Source organism: Saimiri boliviensis, chromosome 9, assembly GCF_048565385.1.
Source record: "Saimiri boliviensis isolate mSaiBol1 chromosome 9, mSaiBol1.pri, whole genome shotgun sequence".
Classification (NCBI taxonomy): Eukaryota; Metazoa; Chordata; class Mammalia; order Primates; family Cebidae; genus Saimiri; species Saimiri boliviensis.
The window spans coordinates 79271635-79290478 of NC_133457.1; the positions used below are offsets into that span (position 1 = coordinate 79271635).

At 44.5% G+C, this 18844-nt stretch overlaps 1 non-coding gene across 1 annotated transcript; it reads right to left on the reverse strand.

Annotated features, from left to right (window-relative positions):
• Positions 1-11643: 11643 nt before the first annotated feature.
• LOC120367946 (U6 spliceosomal RNA) lies at positions 11644-11748 on the reverse strand. The gene has a single exon (XR_005582186.1). It is a non-coding gene; the product is annotated as a U6 spliceosomal RNA (small nuclear RNA).
• Positions 11749-18844: the final 7096 nt, after the last annotated feature.

Consider the following 18844-nt stretch of genomic DNA (forward strand, 5'->3'; position numbering starts at 1 on the left):
TGCAGCTTTGACCCCCTCAGACTCAAGGAATCTTCCCACTTCAGTCTCCAGAGTAGCTGGGACTATAGGCACATGTCATGACACCCAGCTTATTTTTATTTTTATTTTATTTATTTATTTTTTGAGATGGAGTCTCACTCAGCCTCCCAGGCTGGAGTGCAGTGGCGTGATCTCGGCTCACTGCAGCCACAATCTCCCGAGTTCAAGCGTTTCTCCCATCTCAGCCTCCTGAGTAGCTGGAATTACAGACACCCACCATCATGCCTGGCTATTTTTTTCTATTTTAGTAGAGACGGAATTTCACCATGTTGGCCAGGGCTGGTCTTGAACTCCTGACCTCAGATGATCCACCTGCCTCGGCCTCCCAAAGTGCTAGGATTACAGGCATGAGCCACTGCACCCGGCCTATTTTTATTTTTTATTTTTGCAGAGTCAGGGTCTCCCTATGTTGCCCAGGCTGGTCTCGAACTCCTGGGCTTGAGCAATCTTCCCACCTCAGCCTCCCAAAGTGCTGGGATTACAGGCATGAGCCACTGCAACTGGCCAAGGGTTGTTGATTTTTAGTTTGTTCAGTTTTTTTAAACTTATTAAGATGGAGTCATGACTTCCAAGTTCCTCATATGTCAGACTGGAAACTGGGAGGAAGTCTCTTTTCCTGTTTTTAAAGTTTTGGTTCCTGCACTGGTTATCTACTGGCAGAATGACGCTACCTAATAAACAACTACAAAATCTTAGTGGCATATAAAAGTAACATCTGTTTTTAGTCACAAGTCTACCAGTTGGTTGGTTGGTTGGTTCTGCTGATTTATGTTGGGTTCTGCTGACTTTGCCTGGGGTCACTCACTTGTAGAAAGGCAGCTGGTGGTTAGTGTGGGCTGGCGGAGCTTTTAGGACTCAGCTGGTATTACGTGGCTCTGCTTCATGTGGTCCCTTATCCTCCAGCAGGCAGGCCAGATTGGGCTGTTCTCAGGATGGCTGGGCAGGGTTCTGCAACACAGCAGGAACCCCAGGACTCCTGAGACCCAGGATCAGAACTGTAAAATGTCTTATGCCTCATTTTGTTACACAAAGCATGTCACAAGATCATCTAGGTGGTGGTGAAATAATAATAATATAATAATAATTATTATGTAATATTATATAATAATAATAAATAATTATATAACAATAATAATTATTACTATTATTATATAATAATTATTATTATTTTGAGACAGAACCTTTCTTGTCACCCAGTCTGGAGTGCAGCGGCGTGATCTCAGCTCACTACAATCTCTGCCTCCCATGTTCAAGCGATTCTCATGCCTCAGCCTCACTGAGTAGCTGGGATTACAGGTGCACATCGCCATGCCTGGCTAAATTTTGTATTTTTTTTTTTTTTTTGAGACAGTGTCTTGCCCTGTCGCGCAGGCTGGAGTGCAATGGTGTGATCTCAGCTCACTGCAACCTACACCTCTGAGGTTCAAGCAATTCTCTTGCCTCATCCTCCCCAGTAGCTGGGATTACAGGTGTGCACTACCATGCCCAGCTAATTTTTTGTATCTTTAGTAGAGACAAGATTTCACCATGTTGGCCAGGCTGGTCTCAAACTCCTGACCTCATGATCTGCCCGCTTCAGCCTCCCAAAGTGTTGGAATTGCAGGCGTGAGCCACTGCACCTGGCCAATTTTTTATTTTATTTTTTTAGTAGAGTCAGGGTTTCATCATGTTGGTGGCCAGGCTGGTCTTGAACTCCTAACCTCAAGTGACCTTCCCACCTCGACTTCCCAAAGTGCTGGGATTACAGGCTTGAGCTACCTTACCCAGCCGTGGTGAAATTATTAATTCAACCTCCTGATAGAAGAAACTGGGGCTGTCTTAGCAATATCCCACGGTTTCTGATTTTGATTTTAGAGGCTTTGTTCAAATATGCACTCATCTTTTGTTATTTTTTTGTATGATTTGTAAAATCCATATGCATATTTCACTGGGGGTAAAAATACAAATTTAAAAGTATTTATACATCATATTTGGAGTTTATATACAATATAAACTTACCCTGGGAAGGTTATTGGCTTTGCTTAAGAAAGAATTCAAGAGTGAGCTGACAGTTAAAGAAAGAAATTCAAGAGTGGCTTTGCTTAAGAAAGAATTCAAGAGTGAGCTGACAGTGATTAGAGCAATAGTATATAGCAAAATGGTGGCTCCATAGACAGGGCAGGGCTATCCCATCAGCAGAGTAGCCTGGAGTAGCCTGGAGTAGCCTGGAGTAGCCCGGAGTAGCAGCGTACAGCAGAGTGGCTGCTCCACAGAGCCGTCCTGAGCAGCGGTGTGCAGCAGGAGTAGCAATCTGCAGCAGGAGTTGGAGCAGGAGCTGCAGCTTGGATTGCTGGAGTTATATTTATACCCACTCTTAATTATATGTGAATTAAGGGGTGAGTCATTCAGAATTTTCTAGAAAAAAGGTGGAGAGTTCCTGGAACCATGTAAGGTAACTTCTGGGTCATTGCCATGGCATGTTGCCAGGGCATTTGTAAACTGTCATGGCACCAGTGGGTGTCTAGTAATGAGCAGTGAGGGCAACCAGAGGTCGCTTTGGTGGCCATGTACTGCCTTCGGCTGGCTTCTTTACTGCATCCTGTTTTTTTTTTTTTTGAAACAGAGTCTCTCTTTGTCACCCATGCTGTAGTGCAGTGGTTGACTCACTACAACCTCCGCCTCCTGGGTTTAAGCAATTCTCCAGCCTCAGCCTCCTGAGTAGCTGGAACTACAGTCATGTGCCATTGCACCTGGCTAATTTTTCTATTTTTAGTAGAGACAGGGATTCACCAGTTTGGCCAGCCAGGCTGCTCTCGAACTCCTGACCTCAAGTTATCCACCTGCCTTGACTTCCCAAGGTGCTGGGATTATAGACGAGAGCCACCACGCCTGACCCTGCATCCTGGTTTTGATCAGCAGAAGCCTTACAGGTGCTCAGAAAATAAGTCCTGCTGATGTACCTCAAAAAGAGCAAGATGAGAAGACAGGGCCAGAATAAGCAGATTTACAGAGGAGGGCTCTACGCTAAGGGCAAGGCTAGTTTTGATACCCTGAGGGAGGAATTGCTTGGCTCCAGAATTGAGATGTGTCCAATCTAGTTTTTAATGTGTCCCCAGGACAAGAGCTTTGATCTTTTCTCTCTGGTTTGTATCTTTGAATTCCAGGCCATGTAAGACCTGCTCACCAACTCTCTGAAAAGCCTTTGGTTGACCTTGAATTTCTATTCTGGAATCTTCTTCAAATTAGCAGCAGTTTTTTTTCTCTGAGCTAGAAAGCACTTTGATTCTTTTATTGGCAACAAGTCAGGAATCTTAGAACAAGATACAGGCCTTTGCCAGAGTTTGACAGTCCTCCTTTTCCACATGCAAAGCGGAAATAATAATCCTGACATCTGCTCGAAGGGAAAAGGTTTCCATTGTCCAGTGGGTCTTGGGTTCCAACCCCAGCCCAACCTCTGTCCTTTACAGCTGCCTTTGTTTTTCTGGAGGCTGGACGAGATTCGGGAGAGAGAGGTCTTGGGACTGACAGCTGACACATGCTGTAAGCAACCCTCCAAGCAAAGGAGAAAGGGTGACCTGCCCCTGTTCTGTGACCTTCTCTGTAGAAAGTGCGATGTTGCTGACAAAGATGACGATCAACTCTCCTGCACCTCCCTCAGGGCTGAATCCCACTAGGTCTTGCTAATGAAGCTCAATCCATCTTTTTCTAAGTAGGGGAAGACCACTTCTTATAATTTTTTTTTTTTTTTTTTTTTTTTTTTGAGATGGAGTTTCGCTCTTGTTACCCAGGCTGGAGTGCAATGGCGCGATCTCGGCTCACCGCAACCTCCGCCTCCTGGGTTCAGGCAATTCTCCTGCCTCAGCCTCCTGAGTAGCTGGGATTATAGGCACGCGCCACCATGCCCAGCTAATTTTTTGTATTTTTAGTAGAGACGGGGTTTCACCATGTTGACCAGGATGGTCTCGATCTCTTGACCTTGTGATCCACCCGCCTCGGCCTCCCAAAGTGCTGGGATTACAGGCTTGAGCCACCGCGCCCGGCAAGACCACTTCTTAAATAGATTAGAATCACTCTTAGAACCTAGGTTTGTGGTGTTTTTTTTTTTTTTTTTTTTTTTTTTTGAATGGCAATATATTCATATCTTTCTAAAGTTTAAAAAATAAAGATAAAAAAAGGATTTCTAAAAAAGTCTTCCCAAGTCCCTGTTCACAACTTCTTGGCTCTCACTCCCCTCTATGCCCTGCCCTTCAAATGTGTAACCACTATTATCAGTCTCTTGTGTATCCCTGTGTACGGTCTGCTTGGAACTGAAGACTGCCATACATTCATTCTGTCTTTGGGGTAGCTTCCACTTCCAGGAGAGAGACCAAGAATAAACCTACCGCAGATCTTCTATTCAGGGGAGTTTCATGGCCACGAAGAAGACACAGAGACTATTTGCACCTGCATAAATAAACCTCACACAAACTTCTAAAATATCCTGTTTCTTCTCCTAAAACTCCCTTTGTATACCTATTTGTTCTTCCCATGATAGCCCTCACATTCCCCTTCTAAGGCATGCAAGCCCCCAGTTCTAACCACGCCATCATTGAACACTTCCATGTGTGTGCATTGCCTGGGTAATTAAACTCTGTCTTTTTTCTTGCTAATCTGTCTTTTCTCAGTTTCATTTGCAGTCCCCCAGGTATTCCACCTAAGAGAGTAAAATTTTTACTTCCCAACACATGCAAAGACTTTATGGGGTGGGGGTGGGGGTGTATATAAGCAAATATGTTCTTTTACACCCCACCCCCACACACACCTTTTTAAAAATTTTTGAGACAAGGTGTTGCTCTGTCACCCATGCTGGAACGTAGTGCTGCGATGACAGCTCACTGCAGCCTCAACTTCCTGGGCTCAAGCAACCCTCACACCTCAGCCTCTGGAGTACCTGGGAACTGCAGGCGTGCACCACCACACCTGACTTATTTTTGTATTTTTCTGTAGACATGGGATTTCACCATGTTGGCCAGGGTAAACTCCTGAGCTCAAGTGATCCACCCACCTTGACTTCCCATAGTGCTGGGATTACAGACACGAGACACCACTCCTAGCTCCGATACACACCTTTTTAAAAAAAAACCCACAAATGATTTTGTACTATAGGCTGGGTGCAGTGGCTTACACCTTTAATCCCAGCACTTTGGGAGGCCGAGGCAGGAGAATCCCTTGAGGTCAGGAGTTTGAGACCAGCATGGCCAACATGGTGAAATCTTGTCTCTACTAAAAATAAAAAAAATTAGCTGGGTGTGGTGGCTTACACCTGTAATCCCAGCTGCTTGGGAGGCTGAGGCATGAGACTTGCTTAAACCTGGGAGGCAGAGATTGCAGTGAGCCAAGATCATATGGCTGTACTCCAGTCTGGTGACAGAGCAAGACTCTGTATCCAAAAAAAAAAAAAAGAAAGAAAGAAAAGGGAAAAAAAGGTTTTGTACCACATAACTGTTATACAATTGCTTTTTTTCTCACTTGATAATATATCTTGGAAGGCTTTTGATGTCTGTATATAGAGAGAATCCTGCTTTTGTTTTGTTTTGTTTTGTTTTGCCTGAATAGTATCCATTGCATGCATGTGCTATAGTTTTAAAAATAAATATTAAATTATAAATAAAGTACAGCCGGGCACGGTGGCTCAAGCCTGTAATCCCAGCACTTTAGGAGGCCGAGGCGGGTGGATCACAAGGTCTAGAGATCGAGACCATCCTGGTCAACATATGAAACCCCATCTTTACTAAAAATACAAAAAAAAACTAGCTGGGCGTGGTGGCGCGTGCCTGTAATCCCAGCTACTTAGGAGGCTGAGGCAGGAGAATTGCCTGAGCCCAGGAGGCGGAGGTTGCGGTGAGCCGAGATCGCGCCATTGCACTCCAGCCTGGGTAACAAGAGCGAAACTCCGTCTCAAAAAAAATAAATAAATAAAAATAAATAAATAAATAAAGTACAATAAGTATGCAATATTGCTATGGTTTCAATGATGGCATCCCCTCCAAAATGCCTGTTGAAATGAAATCCCCAATCTGCCAGTGTTAAGAGATATGGCCTCTGGGAGGTGATTAAGTCATGAGAGCTCTCTCTTACGACTGGGATTACCAGCCTTGTGAAAGGACTGGAGGTTGAAGGCAGCAGTCCCTTGTCCTTCCACCTCTGGCATGTGAGCACACAGCAGCAGGGTACCATCTTGGAAGCGGAGAGCATCCCTTGCCAGGCAGCAGTGATGGAGCCTCAGTCTTGGACTTCCCAGTCAAGAGAGCTATAATAAATACACTAAGTTTCACGGCTGGGTGCAGTGGCTCATGCCTGTAATCCCAGCACTTTGGGAGGCCGAGGTGGGTGGATCACTTGAGGTCAGGAGTTTGAGACCAGTCTAGCCAACATGGTAAAAACCCATCTCTACTAAAAATCCAAAAAAAAAAAAAATAGCTGGGCATGGTGGCAGGCACCTGTAATCCCAGCTACTTGGGAGACTGAGGCAGGAGAATCACTTGAATCCAGGAGGCAGAGGTTGCAGTGAGCTCAGATCATGCAATTGCACTCCATCCAGCCTGGGCAATAAGGGCGAAACTACCCCTCAAAAAACCCCACATATTAATATTTATCTAATGATCCTGTTGAGAAGCATGGGTCTGTTTTGTTCAAACAGCATCATAATGAATCGACAAATAACGAAGTACATGCATGGTTTCATCCGCGTGCAAGTTTCTCTGTAAAATCAGTACCTCCTGCTGTATTTGTATCTCTAGTGTGCATCGTAGTTTTGATAGTTTTTGCCAAACTGGCTCCTATGGAGGTCGTACCAAAGTACATTCCCACCAGCAATGCAGGCAGGTGGGAAAGAGCGATTCAGAGGGGCAAGCCAGTGGCATCCCTGAGAATCTGGGTGCCTGTAATCTAGCTTATCTAGCTTTTCTCAGTGCAAACATACAATAAACTCCTTACGGAAAAAGGGCACACTGTTGAAAATAGCAGTATCTACCCCTGTGTAGGAATGAAGACGTGAAAGACAGTCTCGGGAGATTCAGGCCACCAGGTGGGTTTTCCTGGGGGTTCTCCTAGCAGGCTCCTGTTGGAGCCCACTCTTCTTCCAAAGCTCCCTGGCAAAGCTGCTGAGGGCACCGTCTCTGCTCCCTCAGCCGTCATCACTCCTCAACCCGCCTCCAGAACTGGCCTCTCAGGAGTGACTTCTCCACTCTGGCCCCATCTGACAGCCCTCTCCAGGCGTTAATCTTACTGGCTGGCTCCCTTGGCTCTTTTGACTCAATGCTGTCTTTGGCCGCCAAGCTTCGTACTTCCTTGACCCCAGAGGACTTCATTCTACCGCTGCCTGTGCGTGTCTGCTCACTCTTCCTTTTCTAACAAGTTCGACAGCTCTTCACAGTTTTCACTTCGGTCCGTTTCTCTTCCCATTCTATGGGCTCTCTTTATTTGACTGTTTTATTTATTTTTACCACTAAGTCTCTTTATTATTTTATTCTTGTCTTTTTTCTTTTATTGTCATTTTTTTAAATTTTTTATTTTATTTATTTATTTTTATAGAGATGGGGTTTCAACATCTTGGCCAGGGTGGTCTTGAGCTCCTGACCTCGTGATCCACCCTCTTCGGCCTCCTAAAGTGCTGGAATTATAGGCGTGAGCCGCCACACCTGGCCATTTTGCCATTTATTTTTTTAAAAATACTTTCATTTTTGATTTGCTGTATTAATTATTTATTTATTTTTGAGACAGAGTCTTGTCTTGTCGCTCAGGCTGGAGTGCGGTGGTGCAATCTCGGCTCCCTGCAACCTCTGCCTCTTGGGTTCAAGTGATTTTCCTTCCTCAGCCTCCTAAGTAGCTGGGATTACAGGCGTATGCCACCACACCTGGCTAATTATTATTATTATTTGTATTTTTAGTAGAGACAGGGTTTCACCATGTTGGCCAGGTTGGTCTTGAACTCCTGACCTCAGGTGATCCACCCGCCTCAGCCTCCCAAAGTGTTGGGATTACAGGCATGAGCCACTGCACCCAGCCAATTCATTTTAAATCAACTTTATTGAGGTGTAATTTACATACAATAAAACTCATCCATACATTTTAAGCATTCAGACGGATGACTTTTGACAAATGCAAGCACCTAAACAAGATATAACACCTGCCCATCACCCCAGAGAGGGTTGTAGTCCCCCACTCCCAGTCCATCACTGATCTGCTTTCTGTAACTATAAATTAATTCTGCTGGTTTAAAAATTTTTTATAAATGGAATCATATGGTAGGCACTCTTTTGCAAGCAGCTTTTATTTTACACAGTGATTTTTTTTTTTTTTTTTTTTTTTTTTTTGTATTTTTAGTAGAGACGGGGTTTCACCATGTTGACCAGGTTGGTCTCAATCTCTCGACCTCGTGATCCACCCGCCTCGGCCTCCCAAAGTGCTGGGATTACAGGCTTGAGCCACCGCACCCGGCCTTACACAGTGATTTTAAGACCCATCCATGTTGTTGGATCTATTAGTAATTTCAATCTTTTTATTGCCATCCCTTTCTATGAAGAGAGCAAATTTTGTTTGCCCATTTTCTAGTTGATGGATTACTTGAAATGTTTCCAATTTTTAGCAATTGTGAATAAAGCTGCTATGCACATTTGGATACAAGCTTTTTAAAAAGACAACTTATTATTCCAATGTCGACTTTCACAAGCTTTTAAGCAATCAAATCAAATGGCACCATGGTGGTCACTAGCTACTTATCCCTATTCACATTTGTGTACAAGTCTTTTTGTGAACCTATGTTTTCATTACAATAAATACAGTAAATACATAACAGAATTGCTGGGTCATATGGAGGGTGTTTGTTTAAATTTAAAATAAATGCTTGTAGTTCTCCCAAGCAGTCATACTATTTTATTTGTATTTTAATTTTTTGATATAGGGTCTCACCCCATCACCCAGGCTGGAGAGCAGTGGCATGATCATGGCTCACTGCAGCCTTGACCTTCCTGGCTCAGGTGATTCTCCCACCTCAGCCTCCTGGGTAGTTGGCACTACAGACATGTGCCACCACAGCCAGCTATTTTTTTTTTTTTTTTGCATTTTTAGTAGAGATGGGGTTTTGCCATACTGCCCAGGCTGGTCTCAAATTCCTGGGCTCAAACAATCTGCCTGCCTCGGCCTCCCAAATTGCTGGGATTACAGACGTGAGTCACTGCATCCAGGCTGTACTATTTTAAGTTCTTGCTAGTGAGCTAGGAGAGTTTCAGCTGCCCTACATTCTAACCAACACTTGATATTACACATCTTTTTGGTTTCAGCCATGCTTATGGGTGAGAGGCAGCATCTTACTGTGGTTTCATTCTGCACCTCCCTGAAGACTACTGAGGGTGGGCATCTCTTCCTGTGTGTGCTGGCCATTTGCATGTCCTTTGTGAAGTGTCTTCGTGTCTTCTGCTCAGTTTTCATTGTTTGTTTTCCTATTAGTGAGTTGTATGGGTTCTTTTTTTTTTTTTTTTTTTTTTTTTTTTTGAGACGGAGTTTCGCTCTTGTTACCCAGGCTGGGGTGCAATGGCGCGATCTCGGCTCACCGCAACCTCCGCCTCCTGGGTTCAGGCAATTCTCCTGCCTCAGCCTCCTGAGTAGCTGGGATTACAGGCACGTGCCACCATGCCCAGCTAATTTTTTGTATTTTTAGTAGAGACGGGGTTTCACCATGTTGACCGGGATGGTCCCAATCTCTTGACCTCGTGATCCACCGGCCTCGGCCTCCCAAAGTGCTGGGATTACAGGCGTGAGCCACCACGCCTGGTAAAATTTCAAATTTGTATACAAGTAAGATAACTATCCTTCGTTATCTGAATTGAATTGGTCCCTGAGTTAAGATGGTTAACTTTCAGATTTAATCAGTACAACAGTATTTAGAATAAAATATCATGAGATAATATATGTAATATCATTACATTTACATAAAATTTTAAACTAACAACATTTAACAATATATAAAGACATATGTACATATAGCAACAACTAGGACAAGTCAATACACAAAATTCCCAGCACTAGCTATAGACTTAATACATATTTAATATACCGTATGTATATATAGTTAATATGTATAGACTGTATTTTTTCATTGCATATATTGATGAAAAAGGGACACATAAGAAGGGAAATAGGGCTTCAAAAGTATTGTGTATGCAAGCTTTTTATTTATCAACCATGCTTATATAAGATGCGGTCACCCAAGAGTTTTCATTGTTTTTACTCCTTTATCAAGACATAATTTGCATATAGTAAAATGCACAAATCTTAAGTGGATGCTCAATGAATTTTTACCTACCTATATACCCATGTAACCACCACCCAGTTCAGGATAGAGAACATTTCCATCATTCTCTTAAGTTTCTTCAGGCCCTTTCTCACTGAAACCCCATCTCCCACTCCCCTAAACACGAAGACACTATTCTGACCTCTCTCATCATATGTAGATAAGTTTTGCATTTTGTTTTTGTTTTTGTTTTTGTTTTTGGAGACAAGGTCTTGCTCTGCTGTCACTCAGGCTGGAGTGAGTGCAGTGGTATGATCATGGCTCACTGCAGCTTTAAACTCCCGGGCTCAAGTGGTTCTCCCACCTCAGCCTCCCGAGGAACTGGGACTATAGGTGGACACCACCACACCCAGCTAATTTTTAAAAATTTTTTTGTAGAGATGGGATCACCCTGTGTTGCCCAGGCTGGTCTTAAATTCCTAGACTCAAGGCATCCTCTGGCCTCAGGTGTGAGCCACTGCACCCGGCTTGTCCAATCACTTGTGGTCAATACTGTGTTTTTGAGAGTCACTTGTATTTCATGTAAGAGCAATACACTCCTTTTTCTTGCTGTGCTACACACCGCAATGTATTTATCCATTCTTCTGTTGATGGACATTTGGGTTGTATTTGGTTTTGGGTTGTTAACAATTTAGCGGCAATGTTCATTTTTGCACATGTATTTTGGTGTGCATAAGCACTAATTTCTTTCAGGGTATATACCCAGGAGTGGAACTGCTTGGTCACATGGGCAGTGTATGTTTAATTTTAGAATAAACTGCCAAACGGTTCTCCAAAGTGCTTGTACCGATTTATACTTCCACCAGCAGCACGTAAGAGTTCACTTCCTCCACATCCTCACCAATGCCTGATATTTTCAGAGATTTAATTTTAGCCATTCTAGTGAGTGTGTCGTCACAGCAGATTGTAGTTCTAATTTGCATTTCCCTGTAACCATTGAGGTTGAGCATTTTTTTTTTTTTTCTTGAGACAAGAGTCTTGCTCTGTTGCTCAGGCTGGAGCACACTGGTGCAATCTCGGCTCACTGCATTCCTCACCTCCTGGGTTCAAGTGATTTTCCTGCCTCAGCCTTCCAAGCAGCTGGGATTACAGACGTGTGCCACCATGTCTGGCTAATTTTCTGTGTTTTTAGCAGAGATGGGTTTTCACCATGTTGGCCAGGCTGGTCATGCACTCCTGACCTCAAGTGATCCACTTACTTTGATCTCCCAAAGTGCTGGAATTACAGGCATGAGCCACCGTGCCTGGCTAAAGTTGAACATCTTTTTCTATTTTTATTAAAAAAAAATTTTTTTTAAAATATGGAATGCTTCACGAATTTGCGTGTCATCCTTGCGCAGAGGCCATGCTAATCTTCTCTGTATCATTCCAATTTTAGTATATGTGCTGCCGAAGAGGACACTGAACATCTTTTTTATAAACTTACTGGCCGGCCGGGCCTGGTGGCTCACGCCTGTAATCCCAGCACTTTGGGAGGCCGAGGCGGGTGGACCACAAGGTCAAGAGATCGAGACCATCCTGGCCAACATGGTAAAACCTCGTCTTTACTAAAAATACAAAAATTAGCTGGGTGTGGTGGCGTGCGCCTGTAGTCCCAGTTACTTGGGAGGCTGAGGCAGGAGAATTGCTTGAACCTGGGAGGCGGAGGTTGCAGTGAGCCGAGATGGCGCCACTGCACTCCAGCCTGGCGCCTGGCAACAGATCGAGACTCCATCTCAAAACAAACAAACAAACAAACAAAAAACTTACTGGCCATTTGGATATCCTTTTGTGGGAATGCCTGCTAAATCCATTAGCTCATTTTTTTCCTATTGGATACCAGACACCTTTAATGAAGGTAAAAGTGTTATGAAATAGCATCTTACTCATGCCGGGAGTTAAGCGGAAACTGGAGTGGGTTTGTGAAGAGTGAGGAGGGAGACAAGGACCCCACCTCTCAGGTCTCTGAAGCTTATTGGTTGGTCTCTGCTCCCCAGAACCTAGTACACAGCTGGGCACAAGGCAGGAACCCGACACAAGTTCATCAAATAAGGGGACTGTCCTTGTTTTGAGGGCTGTTGTGGACCATGGAATGCACGGTCCCCTCGACTCTACTATTCCATCTCTCTGAAGCTACACCATACCCTGGGACCCCTCCAGTTCTGGACAGGTGGCCCGTAAGTAGCCTCAGGCCACTGGCTCACTAAGACAGCCTGATGCAGTCTTGCTGATTAGCCTGCTTGAATCCCATGGAAAACCTCTCCAGTCACTGGAGTCCTCCCTGAGCTCCTGGGATTGCGTCATTATTTACATCCCAATTTCTCTAAATTTCAAGATTTGTATTCAATAGCGTTGGTCTCCCTGAACCTGGATCCCCAAGTTCTCAGAAGAATTAGGGACCACAAGCTGCCCTCACCAGTCCAGATCTCTGCTGAGTGCTCATTCCACCGGGGATGAGTTCCTGGAGATAAACCTTGTGTGCATTGTGTCATTTTGTGTGCACAACTCAGCTAAGCGGCCTCCTGTGCTGCTCGTCTTCCCACCACCTGGCTACCAAGAGGCCTAATCGGTATCTTTGAACCGAGTGGATAAAGAATGATTTAGGATTCGTTTCCCCATTGAGTAAGCCATCTTTCATATCCACCTTCTTGGGCCAAAGGGAAACAGAGACTCAAACATCTTGCTGTTTTCTTGTTCTTGATAATTTTGTTGAAGTCCAAACATTCCCTGATCATTGAACACTTCTGTGTCAGCTACGTTGTTTGAAGCAGTAAATCCCATTTCTCCATCCCTTCATAATATGTGTCCAAATGAAAAAGAATGTTAAAGAAGACAGTAAAATGCTCAATGGTAGAGTTCTGAAATAATCAGAATTAATCAATCAATTAATCATTTATTTATTCAAATGACTAACACTTATTATGTATCTCCTGGGAGCCATGCATTGTGACAGGTGAGGGATGTGACACTGGAGATTTAAGCCTGGTGGAGGATGGGCTTTTGTCTCGAACTCCTGACCTCAAGTGATCTGCTGGCCTTAGCCTCCCAAAGTGCTAGGATTATAGGCGTTAGCCGCCGCGCCCGGCCTTGGATGGGCTTTTGTAACATGTATGTCTTCCTGGTGCCTTATCCATGATTGTTTTTGGGTATGGGATTTTCTCCCACTCTTGTGAACCCCCTGGTGTTCCAGCGATGGCTGCTGAAACCCGGTCCCTGGCTGGTTTCAGTGTCTGATTATGCTAGGTTGTAATTCCATGTGCTGCCAGGAGGTGTCTCTCTCTAACACCTGATGCTGCCACGGCTGAAAATGTTGGTTTCTGCGTGACAAGTGAGAACAGTGTTAAAGTCAATTTCGTGAGTTTGAAGTTTTATCTTAAAAATAAGTGACCTCTGAATAAAAAGTTATCTTGGTCAGTGAAGGGCATGTAAATATTTTTGGGTTTTTTATTTTTCATTTTTTATATCTTCAGGAACACATGTAAAAGTTTTTGCAATGGCATTGTCCGATAGAACTGTTTGCTATGTTAGACGTGCTTTACTATCTGCTCTGTCGAATAATGGTAGCCACTAGCCACACGGAGCTATTCAGAAGTTGAAATGTAGCTAGTGAGACCGAGAAACTGAATTTTAGATGTTACTTAATTTTAATTGATTTAATTTAATTTAATTAATTGATTAATTTGTAGAGACAGAGCTTAGCTTGGTTGCACAGGCTGGAATGCAGTGGCATGCCATAGTCACTGCAGCCTTAAACTCCCAGTCAAGCTAGGACTACAGGCAAGCACCACCATGCCCAGTTAATTTTAAAATTATTTTTTCTAGGGATGGATCTCACTATGTTGTCCAGGCTGGTCTTGAACACGTGGCCTCAAGCAATTCTCTGCTTTGATTTCCCAAAATGCTGGGATAACAGGCATGAGCCATCACGCCCAGCCTTATTTAAATTTAAACAGCTACATGTGGTCACTGTGTGGAGCAGTATAGCTTTAGAATAAATTTTTAAAATTAGTTTTAAATATTGACACATTGTCATTGTACATATGTATGGGGTGCAGTTTGATATTTCAATACATATGTTGCATAATTGTCAAATCATTCAAAAGCCTCTCTTCTAGCTATTTTGTAATATACAATATCTTACTGTCACTGGGTGTGGTGGCTCATGCCTATAATCCCAACACTTTGGGAAGCTGAGGTGGGCAGATCACCTGAGGTTGGGAGTTCGAGACCAGCTTGACCAACATAGAGAAACCCCATCTCTTCTAAACAATACAAAAATTAGCCAGGCATGGTGGCGCGCGCCTGTAATCCTAGTTACTCAGGAGGCTGAGGTGCGAGAATTGCTTGAACAGGAAGCAGAGGTTGCGGTGAGCCAAGATTACACCATTGCACTCCAGTCTGGGCAAAAAGAGTAAAATTCCATATTAAAAAAATATATATAATATATATATATTTTGAGATATGTATGTGTCTGTATATATATATGTATATATATGTATATATATTTATATATAGATATGTATATATGTATATAAATGTATATATATATCTATATATATGTATATATAGATATATATATATCTTACTGTTAACCATAGCCACCCTACTGTGCAATAGAACACCAGAATTTACACCTCCCATCTAATTGTAATTTCAACCAACCTCTCCCTCTCCTTCCCTCTCCCTGCCCTTCCCAGGCTTTGGATTCTCTCTTTGCTTCTATGAGATCAACATTTTTTTTTTTTTAAAGATTCCACAAATGAGTGAAATCATGCAGTATTTGCCTTTCCGTGTCTGGTTTATTTCCCTTAATATGACGTCCTCCAAGTTCATCCATGTTGTTGAAAATGACAGGATTTTTTTTTTTTTTTTTTATGGCTGGTAGAATCATTTTTGTTTCTATTATTTTGGCAAAGGCGAATCGGGAGAGAAAATGTCAGAACAGGATACAGCCAGTCAGGGCAGATTAGTGTAAGACTGCGGAGTCCTAGGGATTTGTGGGTCAGTTCTGGCCTTGCCACTTAATAGCTGCTGTGACATTAGGTAAGTGAGTTCATCTCTCTGAGCCTCAGTTTCTTCATCTGTAGACTGGGGATTTTAATACCAACCTCAGAAGTCTACTGTGAGGACGGAGTGAAGTACTGTGTACAGCACTCAGAGTGTGGGAGCGTTGACTTAAACAGTGAGGCCTCAGAAAGTCCCTCTGCCCCTGCTGGCAGTGACAGCGGATTTATTATTCACCAAACTCTGGTCTTCCTACTCACTGTCTCTACAGGGGCTAAATCAGGGTGAGGACACAGTCAAAGGTCAAGAGCATCAAGCAAAGAATTAGTCGGCAGTCAGCCTAGGAGTCAGGCTGTTGTGTCAACTGCATTAACCCAGAGGTCAGAATCGAAGGGGTATACAGAAAAATTCTGAGAACAGAACAAAGGGATTTAAAAAAAAAAACTCTTCGCCAAAATTCCCCAAGCATTAACATCTCGCCACATTTACCTTATTGTTTTCTCTCTCTCTGTGTACAAATACATATATTTTTCTGAGTCATAGTAGAGTAAATTGCAGATCTGATGCCCTCTAGCCCCCAAAGCTTCGGTGTATAATTCATAAAAAGTAAAGGACATTCTGCTACCCAGCCACAGGGCAATGACTAAGTCAGGAAACGGACCCTGATTCAATACAATTAGCTAATCTGCAGACGGTATTCAGATTTAGATGTCACCAACTGTCCCAGTAATGTCCTTTTTAGCCACACAATATCCCAGACCACGTGCTGTGGTTCGTTGCCCTGTCTCCTCCCATCCGTGGCCACAGTTCCTGGGCTTTCTTTGTCTTTCATGACACTGACATTTTTGAAGGGTCCAGGCGGTTTTCTTGTAGAATTCCTCACACTTTCCTCGCACTTTGGGTCTGCCCGATGTTTTCTGGTGATAAGACTCAGGTTGCGTATTTTCGGCAAGAATACTGAGGAAATGATGGTATGTTCTCAGCACATCAGATCAGCAGGGGCATGAGGTCCATTTCTTAGTTTGGGAGAATAAATTCTGATGAAAAATATTCCCAGTGAGAAGGAAAATCGAGAGGATCTAAGGAGGCTGCTGTGGTTTGCACAAGCAACTGTGGTTTGCTCACAGTTTCAAAGGACGGATGGCAAAGGGTGGAAGGCCGAGGACTCCGCTCGGAGAGTGAGCGAACCTGGAGCAGGGCGCCTGGAAAGCTGGTACCAGAAACGGGCTGAGGCTCTGAAAAATGCTGAAGGCCACCAAACAGGCTTGTAAATTGCTTACTTAAAAAACACTCATTTGTTTTCCTGACAATAAAAAATAGAAAATGCTCACTGTGGAAACACCAAGAAGGAAACAGTAACTCACTAAATCCTACACCCAGCCGTGGCCACGGCTAATGCTTTGGATATTTTCCCTCCCCGCCTCCAGGAAAGGTTTTTAGAGCTGAGCTTGGAGCGTGAAACCAAGTGAGAAGAGTTCAGCCTCTCGGCATGAGGACAGTGATGTCATGCCAGCGGGGGCGGCGGGAAAGGACTGCCCGTGCTCCCCCTTCACTCTCAGGGCACTCTGTGGGCTGGGCAGAAGGGAGCCAAGTCTAGGGTGCATTGGAGAGCCCAAAGCCACTGCCATGCTCTTTGCAAAACTGAGGCGCTTCCAGAAGTTTGGAGCTCGACACATATTTTACTGATTTCTAAAAATCGTAAGGGGTTGCGGGGGGAGGAGAAGGGTGTTGGAGTGATGGGGTGTCTGCACTGGAGAGTCAGCCATGTGTGCCCTGATTCAGAGGAGGGAGCCTGCCAGGATCAGGGTGGGCAGGGAGCTTCTGGGGAAGAAGCCATCCTGAGGGTGGAGAGCTACAGGGTAAGGGGGCCAGGCTCTCGGCGTTAGAGGGGTGTCCCTCTGCGTTGAATTGCAGCCCACCCCCAGGCTCCAGAGTCTGGGAGCAGCAAAGGAGCTGCCCTTATCTGGCAGGGGGACGAGCCGCCCCAGGGGACGGTCTCTGGTTCTAAGGCTTCAGACATTCCTGGGCCTGGGTCCTGGCGCCTCCTAGCAGGGGGTCCTGGGATTCCCAGGGCAGGTCTGTCTGGTGTGAGGTGTCCTGAAGGCTTGAGGCCTGTGACCCTGAAGGCCAGGTGGGCTTAGGTGAGACGCAGCCATCTTTAAAGGGAGCAGGAGCAGTGAGCGAAATGGAGCTCTTTCCCTGCTGGCCCAGGGCTGCTCCTGCCAATAGACAAGGCAGATGTGTACAATGATTTTAGTCCTTTAAAATTGTTTTTAAGAGGCAGCCTTGCTGTGTTGCCCAGGCTGGAGTGAGTGCAGTGGCATGATCATGGCTCACTGCAGCCTCCAACTCCTGGGCTCAGGGGATCCTCCCACATCAGCCTCCCAAGTAGCTGGGGCTACAGGTGTGTGCCACCATGTCCCACTAAGTTTCAAATTATTTATTTATTTATTTAGGGACAGAATCTCACTCTGTCACCCAGGCTGGAGTGCAGTAGCTCACTGCAGCCTCAACATCCAGGGCTCTAGGGATTCCCCCGCTTCAGCCTCCCAAGCAGCTGGGACTATAGGCGTGGGCCAGCCCATCAGACTATTTTTTTCAAGTCCTCACATCTCCGATGAACATCCAGCTAATTTTTTGGGGAATGCAACAACTTTATTGAAAGAAAAGTTCAAGGAGATTTGTTGAAACCTTAAAGGGGCGGGAAACTTAGACACCCCCCCTCAAGCGCTATTGTGAATAATGCTGCAAGGTACATAGGTATGGAAACATCTCTTCAGTATCCTATTTTTAATTCTTTTAGATATATACCTAAAAATGGGGTTGCTGGATCACATAGTAGTTTTATTTTTAATGAGTTCTGTACCTGTGTTTCCTGGAATCACCACCCAAATAAACTATATGCACCAAGCCTTGGTCTCAGTATGTGCTTCTGGCAGGAACCTCAGCTTCAGCCTGTCACTTGCTTCAGGTTACTCAGTCAATAAGGGGCTCTTCTGAATATCTATTGCTGTAAAATGAACTGCCCCCAAATCCAGTGGCTTAAAACAACACTTTGCAATTACTTCCGCTTTTGCGGATTGACTGGATTCGGCTAGGTGGCTTTCACTTTGGGTCTGCCATGGGTATAGTCAGGTGTTGGTTGGGGCTGGAGGGTCTGAAGGCTTGACTGGGCTGGAGGCCTGCAATGGCTGACTTGCACACTGGCCATTGATGGCAGGAAGCTCAACTGAAGCAGTCAGCCAGAGCTTCTGTAAGGGGTCTCTTCATGTGGTGAGGGCTTCCTTACAATATGGTGGCCGAGTTCTGAGAGTAGAGTCTCAAGAACAAACATTCCAAGAGACAGGAACAGGAAACTGTTAAGGACCCTGCCTTTAAATGGCAGTGTCACTTCTGCCATATGCATTTTAGAGTGGGGTGAAGAAATGGACACCCCTGGTGGGGGCAGGGCAAGGCCATGCTGCAGAAGAGCATGTGGAAAGGGAGAGATTTTTGTGGCCATCTTTGGAAAAC